Raw genomic sequence first — 10,268 nt, forward strand, 5'->3', positions numbered from 1 at the left:
GAAGCAGAGCAGAGTCTGACCTCACTTCCTCTTCCGACCAGAATTCTATTCTGTTTACTCCTCCCATCTATGTTCCAGCCATGAGGCCAAGCAGCTGGTTTATTATAACTTAACCAATGAAATCAACAGATTGATATATGACACTCCCACATCAGATTTAACAAAAATATTAAAAGATAAGAAAGGAACCCATTGAAATAAACTACTACTTTTGCCAGCATTCATCTATGAGACACTCTGAATACACTGCATATTTAACACTGCTGTGTGGTTTTCTGTGTCAAGAAAAACGTTAATAATTACCGGAGGGAAAGTACCCTGCTAAACATGATTCAAAACTATCATTTGAGACCATACTCTCATCCCTAGATTGCTTTCTCTTTCCTAACAGATACTTTTGAATAGCTACTGCTTCTGACACGGTCTTTTTGGAGAAGGTGAGGAATGTTTAACTAATGTATGTAATGTCCAAGTTTGAAAATAATCTCTTTATAGCCAAAGATAGTTTTATAATACATACAAACTTCCCCAGTTTATAGAAGTTCAACTTCCATAACACATCTAACACCTATAACTGCCATGGGCTGGTGGGTGGATGACCAGCATCTACCAAACAGTCTGGGTTTAGGTGATCCACTGCTTGGGTCTGCAGCTGATACACCATGAAGGACCTTGGTAAAGAAGACCTCACCAAGGAACCTGCTTCTCCAAAGCAAATTGCCACACAATGGCTTTTTTTTAAAATTAAGTTCAGTTTTGAAGGGAATTCAATGTTTAATACTAAAACATGCAGACACTTGCTTCTTTACAAGAAGAAAAGCATCTACATTCTAAAATTCCCTGAACTTATTTTCTACTTATTTGAACATTACTCCTAAAGGAAGATTTAAAATACCCCTTCTGTCTGAGCCAGCGACCTCCAAAGGAGCAGATACAAGGGAGCTACTGCAGAGGGAGTAGGCCCAAGCTGGTGACCTCCCCTGGAGCAGGCCCGAGTCAGCAACCTCTGCAGCCATAGGAGAGAGCAACCTCCACAGGAGCAGGTCTGAGCCAGCAACCTCCACAGAACCAGACCTGAGCCAGCGACTTCTGCTGGAGCAGGCCTGAGTCAGCAACCTCTGCAGGAGCCAGTACAAGGGAGTAACCTCTAATGGAGCATGCATGAGCCAGTGCCCTCTGCGGGACCAGGCCCAGTCAGTGACCTCCACAGGAGCAGGAACAAGGGAGTGACTGCTGAGGGAGCCAGCCTAAGCTAGGGACCTCCACAAGAACAGGTATCTTCCACTAGAGCAGACCTGAACCAGTGACCTCCACGGGAACAGCCCAAGCAAGCAATCTCCATGGGAGCAGGCCCAAACGACCCCCTGGATTGCAGAGCAACCCCAGGGTGCACCGAATGATTTCCTGGAACACCGAGGGACCTCTGGAGTGACTAGAACTGTGGCCCCAACTGTACCATGAGGAGCAACCATCTGGCACTTGGAAGACTGACCACCAGATCACAGCCCCAACTACACCAATCAGAGGAAAAAATGGGTAGACAAGATAAGAACACAATCAACTCCACAAAAAGCAACATGGCACCAGGAAAAACTAGTGGCTCTACAATAGCAAGACTTGAACACCCCAACATAGATGGAGCAGAAGAAAATGATCTAAAAATAACTTTAGAAAAATGTTTGAGGCCCTTAAAGAGGAAACAAAAAAATTCTTTCAAAGAAATGGATGAAAACAAAAATAGGAAGAAATCAACAAATCCCTTAAAGAAAACCAAGAAAAAGCAATCAAACAGATGAAAGAAACAATTCAAGACTTGAAAACCGAAATAGAGACAATAAAGAAAACAGAAACAGAGGGAATTCTGGAAATGGAAAATATGGGAAAATGATCAGGAACCACAAATGCAAGCATAAACAACAGAATACAAGAGATGGAAGAGAGAATCTCAAGCATTGAAGATACACTAGAGAAAACAGACTCATTACATTCAAAGAAAACATTAAATCTAACAGAAGCTTAACACAAGATATCCAGGAACTATGGGACACCATGAAAAGACCAAGCCTAAGAATAATAGGGATAGAAGAAGAAGTCCAAGTAAAAAAGCACAGAAAATATATTCAACAAAATCATAAAAGAAAACTTTCCCAACCTAAAGAAAGATATGCATATGGAGATACAAAGAGCTTACAGAACACCAATTAGACTGAACCAAGGGGGGAAAAAGTCCCCTCACCACTTAATGATCAAAACACTAAACATACAGAATAAAGAAAGAATATTAAGAGCTGTTTAATATTATGACTTCTTAATGAAAACAAGAGACGACGGATGCCACCCCAGACTACTATACCAAGTAAAACATTCAATCACCATAGACGGACAAAACAAAATATTCCATGATAGAACCATATTTAACCGATACCTAGCCACAAACTTAGCCCTACACAAAGTACTAGTAGGAAAACTCCAACCCAAGAAAGTTGGCTACATCCACAAAAACACAGACAATAGATGATCTCACAGCAGCAAATCCCAAAGAAGGGTAAAACACACACAATAACATCACCAACAACAAAATTAAAATAATAGAGACTAGTAATCACTGGTCATTAATATCCCTCAATATTAACGGACTCAACTCACCTATAGAAAGACACAGGCTAACAGCTTGGATACAAAAACAGAATTCATCCTTCTGCTGTAAGAAACACACCTCAACCTCAAAGACAAACATTACCTCAGAGTAAAGGGTTGGGGAAATTTTTCTAGTCAAATGGACCTAAGAAACAAGCTGGTGTAGCTATCCTAATATCTAACAAAATAGACTTCAAACTAAAATCAATCAAAAGAGACAAAGAGGACATTTCATAATTGTCACAGGAAAAATCTATCAAGAGAAAATCTCAATACTGAACATCTATGCCCCAAATACAAGGGCACCCTTATATATCAAAGAAACACTACTGAAGCTTAAATCGCACACTAAACCCCACACACTAATAGTGGGAAACATCAATACCCCACTCTCACCACTGGACAGGTGTGCCAGAAAGAAACATAACAGAGAAATATGGGAACTAACAGATGTTATGACTCAAATGGACTTAACAGACATCTATCAAAATATGAAATATAAAGGATATACCATGTTCTTAGCACCTCATGGAACCTTTTCAAAAATTGACCACATACTAGGTAACAAAGAAAACCTCAACAGATACAAAAAGAATTGGAATAACCCCATGTATCCTATTGGATCCCTATGGCTTAAAATTAGAATTCAACAGCAACACTAATTTCAGAAAGCCCACAAACACATGGAAATTAAACAATGCTCACCTGAATCACCAATAGGTAAAGAAAGCATTAAAGACTTCTTAAAGTTCAATGAAAATGACCACACAACAGGGTTAAGAGGAAAGATCATAGCACTAAATGCGTACATAAAGAAGCTGGAAAAATACCACACTATGTAGTTAACAAAACACCTGAAAACTCTAGAACAAAAAGAAGCCAACTCACCCAGGAGGACTAGAGGGCAAGAAATAATCAAATTGAGAGATAATATCAACAAAATAGATACAAAGAAAGCACTATAAAGAATCAATGAGACCAAGAGTTGGTTCTTTGAGAAAATCAACAAAATAGACAAACCTTTATCCAAACTAACCAAAACGCAGAAAGAGAATATCCAAATTGACAAAATCAGAAATGAAAAGGGGGGCATAACAACAGACATGGAGGAAACCCAGAGAATCATCAAAATGCTATGCTCCACAAAATTTAAAAAAAAAAAACTGAAAGGAAATGGGCAATTTTCTGGATAAATATCACTTACCAAAATTAAATCAAGACCAGAAAGCAAATTAAACTTATTAAACCTGTAACTGCTAAAAAAAAAAAAAAAAAAAAAAAAAAAAAAAAAAAAAAAAAAAAAAAAAACAAAAAAAAAAAAAAAAAAAAAAAAAAAAAAAAAGAAACAGTCATTAAAAGTCTCCCAACCTAAAAAAGCCTAGGACCAGATGGTTTCAGGGCAGAATTCTACATGATTTTCAGAGAAGAACTAATACCAATATTCCTCAAATTGTTCCACACAATAGAAACAGAGGGAACATTGCCAAACTTTTTATGAGGCTACAATTACCCTGATACCCAAACCACATAAAGACATTACTAAGAAAGAGAATTATAGACCAACCTCACTCATGAACATTGATGCAAAAATACTAAATAAAATACTGGCAAACAGAATCCAAGAACACATCAGAAAAATTATCCACCATGACCAAGTAGGTTTCATCGCAGAGATGCAGGAATGGCTCAACACATAAAATCTGTCAATGTAATTCACCATTTTTAAATCAAACTGAAAAAATGCCCGCATGACCATCTCATTAGATGCTGAAAAAGCCTTCAACAAAATACAACATCCCTTCATGATAAAGGTCTTGGAGATAGCAGGGATACAAGGAACAAACCTAAACATAATAAAGGAAATATACAGCAAACTAACAGCCAACATAAAACTAAATGGAGAGAAACTCAAAGCGATCTCACTGAAGTAGGATCAAGGCAAGGTTGTCCACTCTATCCATATCTATTAAATATAGTACTTGATGTTCTTGCTAGAGCAATAAGACAACAAAAGGAGATCAAGGAGATACAATTGGAATATAAGAAATCAAACTCTCACTATTTGCTGATGATATGATAGTTTACATAAGCGATCCCAAAAATTCTACCAAGGAACTTCTACAACTCATAAACACCTTCAGTAATTTAGCAGGATACAAGATAAGCTTAAAAATATCAGTATCCCTCCTTTACACAGATAATAAATGGCTGAGAAAGAGATCAGAGAAATATTACCCTTCACGATAGCCAGAAATAACAAAATATATTGGAGTAACTCTAACCAAACAAGCAGAAGACCTGTATGACAAGATCTTTAAATCTTTGAAGAAAAAATTGAAGAAGACACCAGAAAATGGAAAGATCCCCATGCTCTTAGGTAGGTAGAATTATCATAGTAAAAATGGCAATCTTACCAAAAGCAATCCACAGATTCAATGCAATGCTCATCAAAATCCCAGCAAAATTCTTCACAGACCTTGAAAGGAAAATACTCAACTTTATATGGAAAACCAAAAAACAAACAAACAAACAAAAAAAAAACCATCCAGGATAAACAAAACAATCCTGTACAATAAAGAAACTTCTGGAGGCATCACAATCCCTGACTTCAAACTCTACTACAAAGCTACAGTACTGAAAACAGCCTGGTATTGGAATAAAAACAGACAGGAGGACTAATGGAACCAAATTGAAGACCCAGATATCAATCCACACACCTACAAACACCTGATTTTTATCAAAGAAGCAAAAAAAAATATATACAGTGGAAAAAAGAAAGCATATTCAGCAAATGGTCTGGCATAACTGGATATCAACATGTAGAAGAATGAAAACAGATCCACATCTATCGACACACACAAAACTCAAGTCCAAATGGATCAAAGACTTCAACATAAAGCTAACCACACTGAATGAATCTCATTGAGGAGAAAATGGGAAGTACACTTGAATGCATTGGCACAGGAGACCACTTCCTAAATATAACCTCAGTAGAACAGATGCTGAGAGAAACAATTAATAAATAGGACCTCCTGAAACTGAAAAGCTTCTGTAAAGCAAAGGATGTGGTCAACAAGACAAAATGGCAGCCTACAGAATGGGAAAAGATCTTCACTAACCCTGCATGAGACAGAGGTCTATTCTCCAAAATATACAAAGAACTCAAGAAATTGGTCATCAAAAGAACAAATAATCCAATAAAAATTGGGATATTGACTTAAGCAGAAAACTCTCAAAAGATGAATCTAAAATGGCTGAAAGACAGTTAAGGAAATGCTCAACATCCTTAGTCATCAGAAAAATGCAAAGCAAAACAACTCTGAGATTCCATCTGACATCTGTAAGAATGGCCAAGATCAAAAACACTGATGACAACTTATGCTAGAAAGGATGTGGGGTAAAGGGAACACTCCCACATTGCTTCTGGGAGTGCAAACTGGTACAATCGCTTTGGAAATCAGTATGGCAATTTCTCAGAAAATTAGGAAACAACCTACCTCAAGGCCCAGTCATACCACTTTGAGTATATACCCAAAGGATGCTCATGGGTATATACCATGAGGACATGTATTCAACTATATTCATAGCAACATTATTTGTCATAGCCAGAACCTGGAAACAACCTAGTTGCTCCTGGACTGAAGCATGGATAAGGAACATGTGGTACATTTACCCAATGGAGTACTACACAGCAGAAAAAAATAGTGACATCTTGAATTTTGCAGGTAAATGGATGGAGCTAGGAAGCATCATATTGAGGGAGGTAACCCAGACTCAGAAAGACAAATATAATATTTACTCACTCATAAGTGGCTTTTAGACATAAAGCACAGAAAAACTAGTCTACAATTCACAATCCCAGAGAACCTAGACAACAAAAAGAACCCTAAGAAAGACATACAAGGATCTAATCTACATGGGAAGTAGAAAAGAACAAGATCTCCTGAGTAAATAGGGAATGTGGGGATCATGAGAGAGGGTAGAAGGAAAGAGGGGAGAAAGAGAGGGGAGCAGAGAAAAATATATAGCTCAATAAAAACAATTAAAAAAAGATGGGCTTGGGAGAAAATGTGACTCAATGGACCACATTACAGCCTTTACAGGAGTCAAAAAATAAAATAAAAATATAAATTAAAATACAAAGTAGAGATAAAAATAAATAAAAATAAAATACTTCTGAGGTTATATTCAAAGACTATCACAGTATGTGAATATTTTAACGATCGATTTTGTTATGCATGAAATAAATATTTAGATCAAAGTTATAATAAAATACCTATAGAGCACACGGTTTTTACCTAGAATGTCTTGGTTTCCAGCTCTCAGGCTATCAATCTCTATGACTGATTCCATTCTGAAGGAGATTCTAGATTCTTTCTAGGACTTAAGGGGTCTTATTCTTGTCATCCGTAAGAGATAAAGAGGTTATGAAATCATCTCCCTGGTCGGGGGGGGGTGTAATGCAGCTATCACATTTTATTACTCCAAGATAGAGAATAAACCTTATTACTTATAAGGCTATTTTTCCTTATCCCCGCTAAAATTCTGTTTCGTGAGGTTATACTCTCATTTTTTCACTCATTGGTATAATCTATTTACAAATAGTACACAACAAATTATTTATTTTCAAAGGGACAGTTTAATAAATCTGCTGATGTTATTTATTCCTAAGAATTTAATGTTTTTTCAAAAATGTTACATTTTGAGTTTTGTAAGAAACATCAGTCTTGTGAAAACGAAGTACAATCTTATGTCAAGCTCCATGTTTCACACTGATCTCAGCCAAAGGGTTAAGAAGTGACTCAAATTCAGGGCTTTAAAGAGGTATTTGGAAGGGAGATTATTTTTTTAATTAATTAATTTATTTATTAAAGATTTCTGTCTCTTCCCCACCGCCGCCTCCCCTTTACCTCCACCTCCCCCAATAAAGTCCCCCTCCCTCATCAGCCCAAAAAGCAATCAGGGTTCTCTGCCCGGTGGGAAGTCCAAGGACCACCCACCTCCATCCAGGTCTAGTAAGGTGAGCATCCAAGAAACTGCCTAGGCTTGGAAGGGAGATTATTAACCCCAATACAAAACCTATCTCTGCCATAATATTGGGTTTCATGTCATGACTAATTTGTAAATGTACATTTAAAATATTATGCAAGTTATTTTAAGATCAACTCCAAGTAATAATTCATACCTCAATGAACCCATTCTTCATTAGTGTGAAAACTGAAATCACAATCAACAGGGTGCCTGTTTACTGTTAGTCCCTCCTGCCCAAAGACACCATTAGCTTCAAGCAACGCTGTCACTGCTTTCCCTCTCTAGTTTCCTAAAAAAAGGAATCATATATTATGTATCATAGTGTGTCAGATTCATTTGTGCTGAACGGTCGGTGCTTATCTCTTTCTACTGCTGAGCAATAGCCTATTAAACCAAACACTACCATTTGTCTGTTCATTCATGTGTTAGCAGACATGAGGGTTATTTTTAGTCAGGGGCTACTATGACTAAAGCTGTTATGAATATCGGTGTCTAATTCTTTGTGTGGGCATATGTTTTTATTTGCCTTGGTTAAACACAAAGGAGGAAATTGCTGGGCCATCTGACAACCAAGGGTGTTGATCTTTTAAATACCTTGATAAATTGCTTTCCAAAGCAGTGTTCCCTTTAGCCTTGTGGAGAAGGCCAATCGCCCAATGCTGCACACCCTAGCCAGTGCTTTGCAACATGAACCACTTTAACAGTGCTGTTGCTCTCTCTGTGGGTTTGGTTTCATTCAAATTTCTCATATAACTAATGAGGCAATGATGTTCCACTATTTCCACATTCCCCTTGTGGTCTACATTGTTTGCTAAAAATTCAGACTCTTGTTGAATTAAAAATTACTTTATTTTACTCATTTGTGTGTGTGTGTTTGTGTATGCCATATGTATGTGTATCCAAGGAGTCCAGAAAGGGGGTTTGGATTCCCAGGAGCTGGAGTTACAGGGCTGTAAACCACTTGACCTGGATGCTAGGAACCAAACTCAGGTCCTCTGGAAAAACAGCAATCACTTTGAACTGCTGAGACACCTCATCGGCTTACTGAATTATGAATTATTGAATTATGAAGTCATCATATAAGCTGGCTATAATCCCTTGCCAGATGAATGTATTGTGAATATTTTTCATTTTTAAAATTGTTTTTGGACTAGATTTTTACATTTTTGTGTTCAATTCCTTTCTCTTTAGAGTCCTATTCTCTGTGTGTGTGTCTACTCGCCCCTGCTTTCTTACCACATACTATAAAGGGAAAGTGGGCTACCAGAAGCATGGTTCTTGAGAGCAAGAGAAGAAAGGGAGAAAAATTAAGAGTTAAGTGTGGAGAACTGTGGGGGTATTTCTTCCCAATGGGACAGGAGTTTGTTAGCCTCACAGCTGGGTTTCCTGTAATTTTTTTTGTTTGTTTTTGGTAGTCACACCTAAGAAGTCTTAGCTGTTCCTAAGTTCACAGATTCTGTTTTTTTTTTTTTTTTTTTTTTTTTTTTTTTTTTTTTTTTTTTTTTTTTTTTTTTTAGAAGTTGTACAGTGCTTGCTTCTGTGTTTAATCCTATGACTTTGAAGTCAACACGTCTCTGTGGCGTAAGATTCATGTTTATGTGGTCGTCCAGTTAGTTGTTCCACTTATTGAAGATTACAATTCCCGAATGAATTATCTCAGCCTTTGGTGTATCTGGACTCTGCAGTCACACTGGTTCACACCTCCTTTTGTTTACTATGAAGTGCTGAAGATTGTAGTTTCATGGTCAGGTTTAAAATAGACAATGTACATACATGTATACTTTCATGGATTTTTAGATTTTAGCTCGTCAAATAAAATCCACTGGCATTTGGAGAGAACTGATATTCTGACACATTGAGAGCTCGAGGCCTATCTTGCGGCAGAGATGTACTGTTCAGTGCCCAGGCCTGGTAACTTAGCCCTATGACACTTTCCCGTTGGAAGGTTTTACCTGACCCCACCCCAACCCCATTTCCCAAATGGGGCGGGTAATGCTCCTGGCCATGATGAGCTCTCCCAGGTCCTATTCCATGCCCAAGATGCTGTGCACATGGAGAAAAGCTCATGGGTTGGCCTGTAGAGTCATTGGTCCTGTCTGCCGGTGTCTAGACTCCCCTGCAGGAACTGCGTGCCCTTTGCAACATTTCTTTCTCTGGATTATAAGCAAGGTCGCCAGAAAAAAAAAATACTAATACACATGCATATTTGAGGTGACAAACTGTGGCATGTCAGTACCTGCTTTTGATGGATATTTTATCTAACGCTACATCTTTCTGAGGCACGTCATTTTATTTTCATTTGAGAAAACTTAGGCGTATATAAGCTACCAATTCACAGACAGGTGGAGGCAGGAATTTGGGGGTTGAATTTCCGTAAGGTGACTCTGGAGCCTGCTTTTTTATCCACGTGCTCTGAAAGGAACGGGGCGTGGGTTTTGAACGACAGAAAAATGAGAGATCACGTGTCGAGAGCAGTGGGACATTTCTTCCCAACACTTGCTAACTCTGTGTCTGGGTTTCCTGTATGAACCCTAACATCTATCCTGGCTTCATTACGTCCTTTCTTCCAGCTTCTCTTTGCAACTTTAGAGCAGACTCCC

The sequence above is a fragment of the Alexandromys fortis genome, unplaced genomic scaffold (assembly GCF_014885135.2).
Source record: "Alexandromys fortis isolate MF-2015 unplaced genomic scaffold, M_Fortis_MF-2015_v1.1 scaffold_52, whole genome shotgun sequence".
NCBI classification, from domain to species: Eukaryota; Metazoa; Chordata; class Mammalia; order Rodentia; family Cricetidae; genus Alexandromys; species Alexandromys fortis.